The sequence below is a fragment of the Ranitomeya variabilis genome, chromosome 6 (assembly GCF_051348905.1).
Source record: "Ranitomeya variabilis isolate aRanVar5 chromosome 6, aRanVar5.hap1, whole genome shotgun sequence".
Lineage (NCBI taxonomy): Eukaryota > Metazoa > Chordata > Amphibia > Anura > Dendrobatidae > Ranitomeya > Ranitomeya variabilis.
In genome coordinates, this window is record NC_135237.1 from 489,003,371 (window position 1) to 489,021,107 (window position 17,737).

Sequence of the window (17,737 nt, forward strand, 5' to 3'; positions counted from 1 at the left end):
ATTACTCAATGGGGCAGAGCAAATGAGTGATTTTTTTCAAGGACCGAAATTATAGTGTGAAAAAAAAATTGCAGCTTGCAATTATTTTTTTCCATGTGTTGGATGAGACTCATCAGTTCAAGTCTATGGGTGCACAAAATAAAATCAGATTCAATACAGAACTACAGTATAGCATCCAATTTTTATGGATCCATTCAAACGCTTTACCATAGGAAACTGTAAATGGTTTTGTAACTTTTTTAAAGGGAATCTGTCACCAAATTTTTAGTAAATCATCTCAAAGCAGTGTTATTTAGAGAAAGAGAACCTGATTCCAGTGATTTGTCACTTACTGGGCTGCTTGCTGTTGTTTTGATAAAATCACTGTTTTATCTGCTACAGATCTAGCAGTTCTCTGCACACTGAGCTCCGTATAACCCAGCCTACACCACTGATTGGCTGCTTTGTATACTGTGCTTGAGCACTAAACACCAATCAGTATTAGATGTGGGCTTATAAAGAGCTTATGAATATGCTTGACTACCTGGCAGCAGGATTACTAGTCCTGTATTGATAATTTCCTACTGATAAAACAATGATTTTATCAAAACTAGAGCAAGTAGCACAGAATGTGATACATTAGTACAGTCAGGGTCTCTGTCCCTATTTTATGCTGCTCTCAGATTAGGGGCCAAAAATCTATTGACAGATTCCCTTTATTAACTGCTGCTGTATAAAAGTGGTTTCTATACAAATTGCATACAAATGGCAAATGAGAAAAAAAATCATCCAAATGAGAGACACAGGTAAGACTATTCTCAGCATTCAATATCCTCTATGGCTATATTAATAGTATAGATAGGTCAAATGTTGTGACAGATTCTCTTTAAGTGACATCTTAGCAGACGGTCATAGTGGGGCAGTTCTGGCACCATCAGATCCAGCCGGGCCCCCAATATGCTTGGAGACCAAACCTGGCTTGCTACCTGGCTTCTACTAGCTGTTCTGCGTATCTCCCCATCCTGGAGAGCAAGAACGATTTGAGACCTTGGGAGGCGTTCAACCGGTTCCAGAGATCTCGAAAATGTAACTGGTGTGTGGCTATGACATACGATAACTCCATATTCTACTTAAATCTATTTATGAAATTCCTATCTGACTGGTGGCTAGGACGTACGATTACTCCATTTTCTCCTTAAGTCTTTTTTAAAATTCACATCTGAATGAATGAAGCAGTTCCACAGGATAACCCCTTGTGGCTTCTACCTAAGCTGGTGTGGGTGTGAGTTTTCACTTTACAGCTGAGAAGGCTGGACCACCTGCTGAGCCAAGTGTCCTGTTACAGCTACACATTCTGAATGGGAACTGTAGTATGATATAATACAGTGGATGGGCATGACTTAAATAATCTCATATTCTTCAAAGTGGTGAACGGCAAATTTTGTCTAAGAAGGAAGATGATGATGAGACACAGTTGCCAATAAATCAGTTTATTGCTAAGTCACCATGTCAAAAGGACCAGGGTGCAGCACTGGAAGATTAGGTGGTGGATGACAAAAACACCAAACCAACCTGGGAAGCTGACATGCAATGCGAGGCCATCAGCACCGAGGGACAGGGATCTCCAGCATTGAAACAAGGAGGAAGAGGCAACAGGGTGACCAGAGTGATAAGGCAGGCAACTGTTCCACAGAGCACTGACCCTGATGAATTTTGTCTGTCAAAGAGTTAGGTGTTCCTCAGTCTGGGACTTTTTAATAAAGTTCTGAGACAAAAAAATGCCAACCTGTGCCATGCCAAGATCAGTTGGGGCCTGTCCACTAAGAACATAACCACCAGCATGATCAGTCACATGTCTTCTAAGCACGCAACTCAGTTGGCCGAACACTTTGGTCCACGGTTGGTGACAGCGGGTGATACCACTGCCTCTTCCCCTGTACTGAGTGCTTCCCAATTCCCTGTCTGTGACACTGGCTCAGATGCATTCTGCCCTGCACCCATCCTTACACATTCTGATGCACCATCATCAGGCACTTCCAAATCCTTTTTCCCAGGCCAGCATTCAGCTGTCCTTACAACAGGCCTTGGAACAAAAGACCACCAACCCACAGGCCCAAATGCTAAATGGACACATTTACAGGCTGATTGCAGTAGAAATGTTGCCGTTTAGGCAGAGGATTTCCACTGACTCATGGCTCAGCCGTCCCTCTGTATTTGTTCCCCAGCTGCCGCTTCTCACGAAGTCACATCCCCGCTTTGTATCAGCAGGTGTCCAGGAACATTGCCCTTTGCTTTACCAATGTGGTTACTGGGATTGTCCTCTTACCGACCAACACGTAGACAAAAGCTTGTGGCCAGGGACGCTACATGTCTCTGACTGCACAGTGGGTTAACATTGTGGAGGCCGGGGCTGAGTCCCACCCTGGCACGGCACGTGTGCTTCCAATGCCAAGGATTGCTGGCCACACTTCTAAAAAGGTTTCCTCTACCTCTTAAATCAGTTCCTGTACCCCCTCCTGCTCCTTCTCATTCTCCATCTCTGATATGTTATCTCAAAGCATGTCGTCCACATCAGCTGGAAGCTCTTTAGCACTGCCTCAGCAAAGCGGCAACAGGCTCTGATAAAGCTAATTTGTCTAAGGTGGCTAAGTAGTTTAGGAAAACTAACGCCCCATTGACTAGTCAAAGCCCTATTTAGCATAGCAAATGGGGATATTATAAATGCTTATTTTCAACCTCGTTTTCACTAAATAACGTTATACAGGGCTGGTTAGGCAGGTAATTTAGTTCTACATAGGTGAATGTTGCTGGGTTGGAGGTCATGGAGGACTTGGCTGTTTTCCTTTAAAAACAAGGGGAGAGAATAGTCTAGAACAGCCGAGTAAAAGAACTATCTCCTTCCAGAAGGGCCCCATTAAAGTCATGAGATGATTTAACCACTAGCAGCATTTTTGTTGATCTGCTACTGTGATGAAGCAGAACAACAAATATAAAGAACATAAAGAAAGAAATAATATAATTAATATAAATAATACAAACAATAAAATATAAAGAAAATTTGCATTTTTAGTCCACAGGGAACAAAAAAGGATCTTTTGAATAAATCAGACTTTTTTATGTCATATTTAAATTATTTCTACATTTTTTAATTTACATATTGATATTGTTACAAAATTAAATATCTTTTTTTCTCAAGGAAACTTTTCAAGTCATTTATATATGGTAGACCCATTATTATTTTACTTAGTCACTGCTTTACGGCTTTCTGTAGTTTTGTAGTTTTGACTTCAAAAATTACGCACACAGCATAGAAAAGAGCTTCTTATATACTGTTATGTGCAAAATAATACCAGTCTAACATCATTAATGTGTTTAATTACTGTTTTTGATAGAAAAGATAATTTAAAATGGGAAACATTCATGATAAGGTGTAGGCGAAAAATGGGCAGCCAACAGAATCAACAGTCATGACATGCCTGCCGCTAATTTGATGTAATTGACTCATCTAATAAAAGTGGGGTGTTTAATAGCAGTTTGGCGTTCAATTAGTGAGGTCACTCATTCTGTCAAGAAACAGGTGTAAATTATGGCCTTTATTTAAAGGAGGGCAGTAAATGTTGTACCTGCTGGTTTTAGCGCTCACTCAGTGAGTAAAATGTGTTGCTCCAGACATTGTACTGAAAGAGAAAGAACTTTAATCATGAATTTGATTGATGAGGGGAAAACATATAAGGAAGTGCAACAAATTGGCTGTTCAGCTAAGAAGATTTCCAGTGTTTTAAAATAGCAATCAAAACTCGAGACACGTGTGGCAAAATAAATACTACCATCTGCATATATCATAGAATCACAAAAATGGCAAAGAAGCATCCAATGTTCAGCTCCAAGGAGATTAAAGAAGATCTTAAGCCTGCTGTGTGTCCTGCAACCATCAGAAGATGCCTACGGGAAGTGAAACTATTTGCAAAAAACCCTCGTAAAGTAACATTGTTCAAAAGATTACTGTTTGCCAAGGAACTCAATGACTGGCCTAAGGAGAAGTGGTGCAACATTCTATGAACAGATGATAGCAAGCTTGTTATTGGGTCTAAAGGCCACAGACAATTTGTGAGTTGACCCATAAACACTGAATTCAAGCCACAGTTCACTGTGAAGACTGTATAATATGAAGGTCCAAGCATAAGTGTTTGGAGATGTTTCTCGTACTATGGAGTTAGACCAATACTAGGCACCATGGACCAGTTGGAATATATCAAAATAATGGAACAGGTCATGTTGCCTTATGCTGAAAAAGAAATATTCTTGAAATTGGCTTCTACGGGACAATGACCACATGCACACCAGCAAGTGGGAAACATCCTGGTTCCACACCAACAAGATTGTTGTTATGAAGTGGCCAGCCCAATCACCAGAACGCAATCCAATTGAGAATTTGTGGACTGACATCAAAAATGCTGTTTTTGATACAAAACCTAAGAATGGAAAAGAACTGTGGAATGTAGTCCAGTCAGCTTGGTATGGAATATCTGTTGTCAGATGTTAGGTGACTCCATGCCATACAGATGTAAAGCAGTAGTCAGAAATAAAAGTCGCACAACTAAACTTTAGTTCAGTGATTAACAGAAAAGCTAAGTCTCTAAACTCATTTCAGTTTATACTGTAAATCTTCGAGTTTGTAAATGAAAATGCAGACAATGCTGTTCTTTTGAGTAGATTATCATTCCCTTTTCTTCGTATTCAGTTTAAAGATTGATATTTTGTTCATGTTTTCACTTGGAATTGAATGTGCTGCGCTCCCAGTGAGTTTGTACATATGGAAATAAATGCTATTATGAGGATTGATCTTTTTCCCCGTTTTAACACATGTAACACAATTACGGTGTACACATCTACACTCTGTATACAAATGTCATGTTGTACACATCTACAGATTGTAAAACACAATGTAGCAAAGTAATATATAGATACTATAAGTAAAACGGCATGGAACTGGAATATATCTGTTCATTGCATTATACAGAAAAGAAACTTCATCTTTACAATGATTAGAATTAGAAACTGCTGTGAAAACCAATTTACCATGAAAATGTAATTAATCAAACAACATCTAGAAGACTTCACATGATTGTTGTGCTTCACCCGAGCATGTTAGATATCCATTTGGAACATGGGCTGTTAGTGTATATTATTACAGTAACAGTAGCTGGATATACTCCATCTGTAAGAAATCAATAGCTTCAAGCTGATACATTACCTAATAGCTCAATATACCATAGAAGAGTGTTAGCTTCTACAGGCAACACCTACAAATATCATCTGTTCTTCCCAGCAGGCTCTATTAAATCTTTCCTATTCTGGTCACTTTCCCAGGTCATTAAACACATGTATGGCAGCCAACAACACTCTCTAACTTAACGGACGAAACATCGGTAGACAAAGGATCCAACTTGGCCAAAAAACAAAATGTCCAAGTGGTTTGTAGAAAACAGTAACTGTAATTTATTCCTGCCAATACATAATTGCTACGTTTCGACTTAAGATAAGTCTTTATTACTTAGGTTATTAGTCGTCCAACCCAAGCACTGATGTTCCAGTCTACAATTGACACGTTTTGCTCATATTGTTCAGCATATGCTATTACTATCCTCATCCCATCAGGGCCAGTTATCATTGTTGAACAGAACCCTTTGCCTGTAGCCAGAGGCTGTTGCTAAAAATCATATCATGGCCGGCACCATTTCATCAGGAGAGCATGCATGGGTATGCATTCTTCATTTATTGGGATACAGTGCACTTCTTTAGTAGTATCTTCATGAATTTCGGGAATGTAATATTCCACATTAATTTTTATTTTGGGCAGCATCTATTTTTTTTTGTCTACTTTTGAGATTACTATTCTTCTTATGTTTTGCTTGCATGCCCCGATCATCTCTGCTTTGAAATGTATCCTCTCTGTCCTCCCCTGCTGTTGTGCCATTATGACATTGTAAGATCTATTTTTCATCTTTTTTGTCAGTGCAATTCTTGATGTATAAATAGTTTTTTTACTTGATTTGATCAGTGAGTCATTTTATTTAAAGCATCAGTTGAGTATACCAGTGTATAGTAAAAGTGAGATCTCCAAATGTAGTCAGGTAAAAAATTAATTATACCTTTTCTTCTGACCTGGTGCCTCGTTTTTACTTATGCACTATTGATACACATACTGTATCTAAGAATTGGTCTTTATTAGAGATGATCAAATCTGCTGAATTTAAATTTGGAAAATCTCATGGATTTAACAGGAAATTTGAATTCACATTGATATTATTTGATGTAAATTGAATGTTGTGCATGCTCTTGGCGTCTCTCCAGACCTCACATCATAATAGAGGATGTAAAAAAAATATTCTCACTTGACCACTCACCTATTCCTACTGCCCTCACAGTCCTTTTTTTGCCTTCCCACATTAGGCACATTCTTCTCAGTTCCTTCCAGTGTTGAGTAGGCCTTTAACGTCACTTCACGCCATACCGGCATGGTGTACATCTTGATTTCACAATGTATGTTAGCTGAGGTCTAGACAGCGTTTCAAGGGATGCACATCATGAAGTCACGATGTGTGGTGTAACAGTACACCGCGCAGTGCTGTCAAAAGCTTGCTTGTGCCATAAAGAAACTTCGGAGTAGAGTGAGGCAGGCAGTGGAAGACACACGTGATAAGAGAGTGCAAAAAGACCGCAATTTTGCCAAATTCACGAAGAGCAAATTGCAAAAAATCCAAATTCTTTAAAATACGAACTTTTGTAAAATTCAAGGAGAATTCAGTTCTATTGAATATATTCACTCATCTCTAGTCTTTCTTATTTAGTACAGCAGGTTTTAACCTTCCTTTTTAGATTACATATGTACCATATTGAGAATGCCATTGATGAAGCAATTAGGGTAATTCCACATGTAGGGGCTGCTGTGAGGTCAAGATACAGATCGGCGGAGTTTTCAAATTGCTTGTTAATGGCTGAGCGATTATGAAGGTAAACTGAAGAATATCCCACAATAATGCACATCCATTACCAATCAATTGCTATAAAGACATATGTTGGCGAGGTGTCTGCAGCATGATTGCTACAAATGGCAGCTATGGAGCAATAGCCAACACTTTTTCTAAGGAAGCTGCTTTTTCACTTTGTCAAAACAAATTATATTCCAATATTTTATTCTTAAGACTTTATATCCCTACTCAATGCAAGCAGTGCAAGCTTAGTCTACATAAGTAAGGAATATTAAGGGAAAAAAAAATTCCATTGAAAAACTTACATAGATCTTTAAACTAAATGGTTTGGAGATTTTCTACAGGCAAAGCAATATACCAAAGAAAAGGAAGACTTTAACTAATAATGTACCTTCAAAATATAAGTGGTAGGATATTATCTCAGCACCTGATGACATTGGTGAATAGACCAAGCCTACAATGCAATCTCAAAATTGGATAAAGAAAGGAAGAAAGATCAATACAGAGCACAGAATGTGAGATGCTCACATATACAGTATATGAAATTCTCAGGGAGCACTGGTTCTACTTAGGAAAGCATAGGCAGTCTTACAGTACCGGCAAGGCACCCTGCAACAAAAAGTATGCAAATTAGTTCTACTCTAGTAGGAAGAAAACTGTATCTCTATTGCCACCTATTGAAGGTAGCTGTCATGTGCCATGACTCGGGAATCATATAAAGTAGTACTGTATTGTTCCTATTGCGTTGCTATGCAATAAGGTTTGCTTTTTAGAAGTTTATCCTCCCTGTTTGCATACCTCTAATGCCAGTAACCCCTCCCTTCTTCATGGAACAGGACTCACGGCTGCATCTAACCTTAATGACAACACGTGGGTGTCACCTCCAAGCTTCCCATATGAAGATCCTTGTTCTATTGATGTCAGCTGTGCTTTTGAGCCTGAGGAACTGGACGCCAAAGGGGAGATCAGACCAGCCATCCCTACATCCTACACATCTATGGAACCAAGGTTCAAGCTGAGGCCTCATTGCTTTAGACACTTCTCGAGTAGGTCAGTGGTTGTGCAGCTGTGCAGCCTGGTACTCACCTGACGTACATCTCCAAGTGACACATGACTAAGGATGTTTTTACTGGCCACTGCGGGGAGCATACCTCCACATACCTCCAACTGTGTTTCAACATGTAACATTCTCCACTTGGATTATTGGGTTGATCTAAGTGTTTGCATTTTGTGGCTTCCTCAATCCGAAGATGGGTTTCCATTGGAACTTACCTTATTGTTGATAACTACATGCCACCTATCAAATATTTGGGCTTTACGGTTGTTTATAGTTTTGTTACATGTGCTTGTGCTTCTTTTTTGTGTCTTCCAGATTCCAGGAACGGCGGTGGATATCTTTGAAGGACATCAAGATTGAATTATAGTGAAATCTAAAGATTTCAGAAGGGGAGTGTCATGTCCCACGACTTGGCAATCATAGAGTATTGTATTGTATTGTTGCTGTTACATTATAATAAGGATTGCCTTTTAAAAGTTTGTACTCCCTCTCTTCCTGTTTGTCTCCCTAGCTCAGGTGTCAGTAAACCCTCCATTCTTTCGTCCTCATTCTGTGGATGTCAGCCATCTTTAGAACCTCATACCTTGCAGCTCTAGTTGAGAATACTCTTTTTTACGCAGTGCAGCTGTTACAGCTACTGCTACCTTCTTCTGGAATCTTCATATGTGCCTCCAGCAGTTGAGTCAAGCTATCTAATAAAATCTCTTCATTTGAGTAATGGTGCATAGAGACAGCCATCGAAATGGTGTCACAAGCACCCTACACTTGCAGCCTTGTTATGGAGTCAGAATAGTAGCTACCCAATAAGTCAATATTTGACCTGCTAACTTATCTTTTATCATGAAACACATCTATATATGAATGTTACAAATGAGTTTCTTTTCCTTTTGATGAAAACTATTGCTGGTTTGGCTAATTTCCTCCCAGATGAGAGCTGATTTGCATAATTTATATACAGGAGTCATAGTTCAACTTTTGATGGTATTAGATGAACATACAAGTACATCAAATTCAAGTTGATATAAATAAAAGCATTTGGCTAAACAGCACAATAGTGACCACCCACACACACACACAGATGCACACCCCAACAACAAGTGATTGGATGCAGGGGACATATTGCCGTATCAGAATATGAGCAGGAAGTAGTAACACTGCTGGAGAACTAGAAGGCCTCAGAATGGGATTGGTGGAGGATAGGTAAAGTATGTACTTTTTTCTATTACATAAAATACTATGCTTTAAAAGAAGGACATCATGGTTGGAAGAATAGAACGAGCAATAAACGAGCAATAAATATAAGAAGACCAACAACCTGGTGGCTTGATACAATCAAAATAATGATGGGCAAGATACTGGTGGACTTATCTGGACTTGCACAAGATCGATCTTGCTAAAAAAGCTTTTTAAAAAAAATCTGGTTGAACAACCCCTTTAAGTGAGGGGATCCAACTTTGCAGAAATGTTTTTTTGGGGGAATTAAAAAAAGACAGTGATTTCTCCTTGGTCATGCTAAGTAACTACTGAAGGCAAATAAATGCAGACGTAAATGAAGTTGGAAAGTTATGTAATACTGCTGTTTTCATGGCTGAAAACGCAATTACAATCCTTTCTGCATTTTTCCCTTATCGGGTGACTGACAGATAATGCAGTGTCAGGACATTTGTCAGAAGCAGAGGTAATTGAACTCAAGCAGGTGACATAAGAAAAGCAATAACCCTGGTTCATGCACCAAACTTTTATATGTAGATGAATAACAACACAAAACGCAAAAGTCCCATGTCTGATAGAAAGTGAAGAATATGCTTAATTAGCTAAATGATGTATAGGTCGTATAATATTTCTTGTTTTACCTTACTGTTTCCATTTGACTACTTGACAGCTAATTAGGCAGTAAGAAGTGAAGGTTCCTCTGGCAAACAGCTTTCTGTAGTATTTCACCTTCTGGTGTGCAGTACCTAGAGTCTGATTTCTGTGGAAGAGCTGCCATTAAGTCAGTCTATATTATATGTGGTTTGCTACAGATCACTTTATGTAAGGCAAATTAAATTTAGCAAAAGGGTATTAATGATTTTAATAGTATGCAGGATTTGTCACTAGATAATGCCCCTGGAACATTGCTTGGGTTTTAAAGGGAACCTGTCAGCAGGATTGTGCTTAGCAACCTACAGACAGTGTCAGGTCGATGCAGTTATACTGATTAAAATGATAGCTGGGTTGATGAAATCTGTCTTGTGGTTGTTGTGTAATCTTTATTTTCAGTTTACATGTTCATCTGTATGGCTTCTGACACGTTAATGATCCCTCAAAAAAAATCAGTTTGAAAATGGTGCCGCTCACACCTGTGCAGTAGCAGCTATCGGCGATTCGATAGCTGCTACTGTGCAGGCGCCAGTGGTGCCATCTTGCTAGAGAACAAAAAAATTGCCTCTTCAAAGATGGCGCCACCAGCGCCTGCACAGTAGCATCTATCAGATCACTGATAGCTGCTACTACGCAGGCACGGCCGGTGCCATCTTAGTGGAGATAATTTTTTTTCTCTAGCAAGATGTCGCTGCCGGCGCCTGCCCAGTAGCAGCTATCGAATCGCCGATAGCTGCTACTGCACAGGTGCGGCCAACAATATTTTCAAATTGATTTTTTTAATGAATATCATCAAAAATAATAATTAACTGTACATTAGACATGTGATCATGGTGCAGCTCAGACGCCACCACCACCGCCTGCCTGCAGAAAGTAATTTTTAAAAATATATATATAATATTCATTAAACTAGGGGGCAGATCAGTGAGGGATCAATGACCTGTCAGCAGCCATACTGGTGAATCACCAATAAGAGCATCACTTGAAGACCTCCTCACAAGTCGACCCAGAGCACGAGCATATCATTAACTCAAAACTGAAAATAAAGATTAAACAAGAACCACAAGACGGGTTTCATAAACCAAGGTATCCTTTTAATTAGTATAACAGCGCCAACCTGACACTGTAGGATACTGAGCACAATCCTGATGACAGGTTCCCTTTAAAGGGGTTTTCCATTGCTTCGACAACCCCTTCTTCAATGCTGTAGTCCCTCAAGTAATGTAAAATAAACCTTATACTCACCCTCATCAGCTTCTTTTCTACCATGTCAGCACTGAGTTTCCTGTTGCTTACGTGACATTACTTTGCCACATGAATGTTGTAGGAAATCAGTATCCGCTGATTAGCTGAAGTGCTCACACTTCCCTTGGACAAATGTCAGATGTCTAGGAGCACTTCAGTCCATTAGTGGCATGTCCAAAAAAAGTCCAATCTATTAAAATATTAATAACACAGATCTGCTACTAAAAAGCTATTTGATTATTTTCATCTAAATTCCATGTATTTTGGTGTGCTGAAAACGAAAAAATTATTGAAAAAAATCCTGGACGTCAGGATTTGCCACAAAATGCAAAATTCTCTTCAAATTTAGTATTTTTTCTCAATTTTTGATATTTTTATCTTAGGGTTTTGAAAGTCAAAATTACTATTAATTAATTCACATCAATGCATTGAAGATATACAATGACAAAAAATATAACTTTTAAAGAAAAGAACTTTCAGAGTGAGCTAATGAAACCAGCATCAACATGTTGCAAGCTGAACGAGCAGGCTCTGACATGCCCGGGCTTGATTCAATTGTTTTATCTTGGTTCTCGCCTTTTTCATCTCAGTTCGTGTTAGCTCTTCATATTCAACCCTGTTTCCCAAAATTAGCATTATGGCTCAGCGGAAGTGTATTAATTCGCCTGACAGTTTCTGTTCACACTTCCCTTGGACAAATGTCAGATGTCTAGGAGCACTTCAGTCCATTAGTGGCATGTCCAAAAAAAGTCCAATCTATTAAAATATTAATAACACAGATCTGCTACTAAAAAGCTATTTGATTATTTTCATCTAAATTCCATGTATTTTGGTGTGCTGAAAACGAAAAAATTATTGAAAAAAATTCTGGACGTCAGGATTTGCCACAAAATGCAAAATTCTCTTCAAATTTAGTATTTTTTCTCAATTTTTGATATTTTTATCTTAGGGTTTTGAAAGTCAAAATTACTATTAATTAATTCACATCAATGCATTGAAGATATACAATGACAAAAAATATAACTTTTAAAGAAAAGAACTTTCAGAGTGAGCTAATGAAACCAGCATCAACATGTTGCAAGCTGAACGAGCAGGCTCTGACATGCCCGGGCTTGATTCAATTGTTTTATCTTGGTTCTCGCCTTTTTCATCTCAGTTCGTGTTAGCTCTTCATATTCAACCCTGTTTCCCAAAATTAGCATTATGGCTCAGCGGAAGTGTATTAATTCGCCTGACAGTTTCTGTTACATTTGTGGTGAATATCCTCAAAAAGAAGGGTGGTTTGCATTTAAAGAGGTTGTAGAGAAATTTTTAGGCAATAACAAAGACCCTGACTACAAAAAATCATCGTACGAATGCTGAAAGCATTTCAAGCTTTAGGTTGCCTGATGAGTTTGAAAGTGCATTTCCTCCATTCCCACCTTGACAACTTTCCTGAAAATTTGGGAGCTGTGAGTGAAGAGCAAGGTGAACGATTCCACCAGGACATTAAAGAGATGGAAACAAGATACCAGGGAAGATGGAGCATTACCATGATGGCAGACTACTGTTGGACGCTTCAGAGAGACATTCCAGATGCTACTCACAAGCGTAAATGTACCAAGAGAAGCCTCACAGGGAAGAAGAATTTTAGTGTGTGTTAGTGAGCTCATTGCAGTTAAAAAATGATTTTCATGAAACATTTGTAATAAAAAATTAATTTTATGAGTCTATTTTCATTTATTTTGCGGTATTGTCTTATTTAACATAGTTACTTAAATTGTCAGAAAACGTGATGTCCTATGACAAAACGGAGGTCATTTTCGGATTCAGCGCACTTAAAAACATAAAGATTACGTGGAATAACCAAAATAGCTCTTGGAAAAAATGTTTTTTGCAGACCTGTGTAATTAGTTAAACCATACATTAAAAGTTGAAATAAAAAAAACAGACCTCCAAAACTGTAATTTTAAGTCACTGCACTTTGTCTTTTTTTTTACAGATTTTAGAATTCTACTTTACCACTAACATAATAGAAAATTGGACACATTTGATATAGAGTGTAGACCCAGAAAATTATGTTGCCGGGTATTTTTTACTAATACAATGAATGTCCTAAAAAGAAAACCTAAAAAACAATGGTGGAATTTCCTTTTTTTGTGTTTCCGCAATTTCCCAGCATTTGGATTATTTTTCTCCTATTTTACGCTAAATACTGTAGTAAGGTGAATAGTGTCTTTCAAAATTTCAAGTTGTACCTCATATGACAATGTCAAAAAATATAAAAAGTTATGGCTCTTGAATCAAGTGGAGGAAAAAGAAAGCACACAAATGAAAAATTCCCTTGTCCATCCTCTATGGCCTAGTACAGTGATGGGCAACCTTTTGAGCTCGGTGTGTCAAAATTCGCCAAAAAACCGAGCATAACTTGGGTGGTGTGTCACCTTGATAAAAAAACATAATTTTGCGACATGTATAGTTTAAATAACAAATATGTATAATTAGAATTAACTTACCTGCTTAGTGACTTCTTTGTTCATCTGTCAGTTGGTTTCTTTTGTTGGTCTTGCTATTATTTAACTTGTGTGGGGTGCCGTGAACTAAGATAAGTGAGGGGGAGGGGGAATTCTTCCAGTGATGGCGAACCTGTGGCACTCCAGCTGTTGCAAAACTACAATTCCCATCATGTCCTTACAGCCAAAGCCTTTGCTTTGAATGGCCAGCCATGATGGGAATTGTAGTTTTGCAACAGCTGGACTGCCACAGGTTCGCCATCACTGATGCCTCCCTCTCACTTATCTCAGTAATGGCCAATGACACCCCACAGTTCACTGGATGATGGTTGCTGTAGTAGTCACAGGGCCTCAGTCCAGACAGCAATCACAGGGCCTGAGTCCAGACAGCAATCACAGGGCCTGAGTCCAGACAGCAATCACAGGGCCTGAGTCCAGACAGCAATCACAGGGCCTGAGTCCAGACAGCAATCACAGGGCCTGAGTCCAGACAGCTATCACAGGGCCTGAGTCCAGACAGCTATCACAGGGCCTGAGTCCAGACAGCTATCACAGGGCCTGAGTCCAGACAGCTATCACAGGGCCTGAGTCCAGACAGCTATCACAGGGCCTGAGTCCAGACAGCTATCACAGGGCCTGAGTCCAGACAGCAATCACAGGGCCTGAGTCCAGACAGCTATCACAGGGCCTGAGTCCAGACAGCTATCACAGGGCCTGAGTCCAGACAGCTATCACAGGGCCTGAGTCCAGACAGCTATCTCCTCAGGCCTCAGAAGTGCAGCCTGGGACTTCTGGTCGGCGCAGCAGGGAGCAGCGCAATGTCGCCCAAACAACACAGATCCGACGCAGAGGCCTGGGACTTCCGGGAGCTGCGCCTGGCCTACCGGAAGTCCCAGGCCTAGACGCTCTGCACCGGAGCTCTGTTGTTTGGACCCACAGACCCTCCTGCATGGCATCCGATCCGATAAAAAATCGGATCGGATGCCATTGTTTAGTATTCCGATACCGCAAGTATCGGGTATCGGCCGATATTTGCTGTATCGGAATTCCGATACCGAGATCCGATACTTTTGTGGTATCGGGTATCGGTATCGAAACAACATTAATGTGTGTAAAATAAAGAATTAAAATAAAAAATATTGCTATACTCACCTGTCCGACGCAGCCTGGACGTCCGCGAGGGAACCGGCAGCGTTGTTTGCTTAAAAATCGCGGTTTTCCTTCCTTACTTGAAGTCCCGGCTTGTGATTGGTTGCGTGCCGCCCATGTGACCGAGACGCGACCAATCACAGCAAGCCGTGACGTAATTTTAGGTCCTTCAGGATTTTAAAATTACGTTCCGGCGTTGTGATTGGTTGCGTGCGGTCACATGGGCGACGCAACCAATCACAACGCCGGAACGTAATTTTAAAATCCTGAAGGACCTAAAATTACGTCACGGCTTGCTGTGATTGGTCGCGTCTCGGTCACATGGGCGGCACGCAACCAATCACAAGCCGGGACTTCAAGGAAGGAAGGAAAACCGCGATTTTTAAGCAAACAATGCTGCCGGTTCCCTCGCGGACGTCCAGGCTGCGTCGGACAGGTGAGTATAGCAATATTTTTTATTTTAATTCTTTATTTTACATATTAATATGGTTCCCAGGGCCTGAAGGAGAGTTTCCTCTCCTTCAGACCCTGGGAAAGAAGCAATTTCTATGGGGCCGCGGCCGGCGGCCGGCGTGTCACTGAAAATGACTACGCGTGTCAGCACTGACACGCGTGTCATAGGTTCGCCATCACTGGCCTAGTATCTTGCCATGATTAAGAACTATATTGTTCGAAACGTGTAGGTGTCAAACTTTGCTTGCTGATTATGTCACTGTAGTTCGTGATTTGTTTCCATCACATTTCAACCCCAAAATAATGCATTTTTACTACCTCTTTCTAGTCTCACCTGGGCCTTGCACTGTACATGAGTGGGATGCTTAAGGAATTCTACTGGTAAGCTACATCCTTTTATTTTGCCTAAAGTTAGGGACAGTCTTGGCAAATGTAGGACTGTTGGAAATCCTTTAACTATCACTTAGGCTGAATTCAGATGTACAAGTACAGACCATGAAGAGATGAAGAGCCTAGAAGCATGGATTCATACCTACTTGCATCAGGTTATAAAGAAACCATTGATATGGCCCAACTCTAAATTATAAAGTTTCTAGTTTTGTTTTTTTTTTTGTTCTTTAGTTACCTTTTTTAATGGAAGGTATGAGAGAAGCGAGCAGTAGAAGGACATGTTCCAATGCTAGACTTTTTATTTATAAAAATATTCCCATCTGTGTTCGAAACATATACGATTTTTGCTAGAGATGAGAGAATTGTTAGGCTCACCAGGTGAGGTGGATCTTCTAAGCCCCAAGTGAGCATATAGATCCCAGGTGTTGATGCAGCAGCAAAATGACACATGGGCAGCGAGGACTTGTTACACTCTGGAATCTCAGGAGCAGAGGGATGGATGAAGTGGAACCCCGGAAGGATGAATTCAAGGATGAACTAAACAGAGGTCTAGACACTCAATCCCAAAACACAGGTGTGTGTCAGTGGACCCTAGATACGTCTACGGAGATGATGTCATTGATCCATAGCGGGCAACCTGCAAAACTGGTGGTTGAGCGCAATATAAGGCTGCGGACCAAGGAAAAGGGAGTGAAGCCTGGGAAACCCAAGACTGGTGTGAAACGAGAATCAATTCAACTTGAGTTGAATGTGTGCTTAATTTGAGAAAACCCTCACTATTTTACACAATGCAAAAGATTGCATCAGCCTGAGAAGAATGGGTGCAGCTGGGTGGGCTTTCCATATTGCCTTGCAACTCTTACGTGGTCAAGCATATCTCTTTCTTTCTTTCTTTTTTTCTTTTTTTCTTTCTCCGAGATAGATAAACTAATGGGGCTGAGTTGCAAAACCAGACAAACCCAATACGCAAGAGTGATGCAGTTTTTGACAGAAAAAAAATAAACCTTTTTTTCTGATCTCAGGTTGTAACATGATAGCAGTGACAGGAATCGCTAAACAGTTAGTAGCTAAGCTAAAAATACTTTTATAAATACTTGTCATGTGTCAGAGACAACCTGTCAGCTACCGTGCCACGTTTTACCAACCAATAATATTCTGGAGGAACTATTCTTAGAACTTTTCTCTATTATACTTCCTAAAAATGCCAAGATTAATGCGTTTCCATTCCCCTTGTTAATAAGTAATAGTAATGGCAATGGCCACTTGTCTATTCATAGTTTTCTAGGAGAAATAATAGAAAGGTGGCACAACCATTCTAATATAATGCTCCAGAATTGTTACTTCATGGGAAATATCAAAATTTACTAAACTGGGGATGTCAGGAGAGCTGTCACTGGGATAATAAGATATCTTTCATTTTATGCTGTGATCTTTTTGATCTGTACTGCTTTTATAAACCATTTACAGATATAAGTTAAATCTTCTTTTTTGTTCTCAGTTGATGTTTTATTTACTAGCTATTCCCAGACAAACTCCACACCATATCAATTTTGCAAAAAAACTTCAATGTTCCTTGTCAGTAGGGTTTCTTTGAGTGCTGAGACGCTCATAGAATAAGTTCTCTTAAGTCTATTATGTATTGACATCCATGGAACCCTTTGAAGTTAGAAGCTGGAGGACAATTTATTCTTAAGAAGAAGAAGCCTAACACTTATAATTGTATTTCAGTGCATGGTTTTTAAAACTTACTTTAATCAGTTCTACACTCTATAACCTTGTGTGATACCAAACGGCAACTTGATTGAGTTTCATTTACATAAACAAAAAGAAGAGAAGCCAGCACTGCTGAAGGTCAAAACGCAATATCCAAAGTGCACATGCACATAACAAATTCTGACTGTATTTCAAATATGAGATATTTAGCAAATAATTGATCAATTCTTTGAGCTACCCCGCCACTTCACGGCAATCTCATAATGGGGCAGTCCTAACTCTACGTTTTTTTATTACATTGTGCCATTACGGCCTCCTAAATGTATTGAGAGTGAGAAAAAAAAAAAAAAAAAGGACAGACCACATTAAATAACATTACATGACAAACTGTACCTGGAGCATTG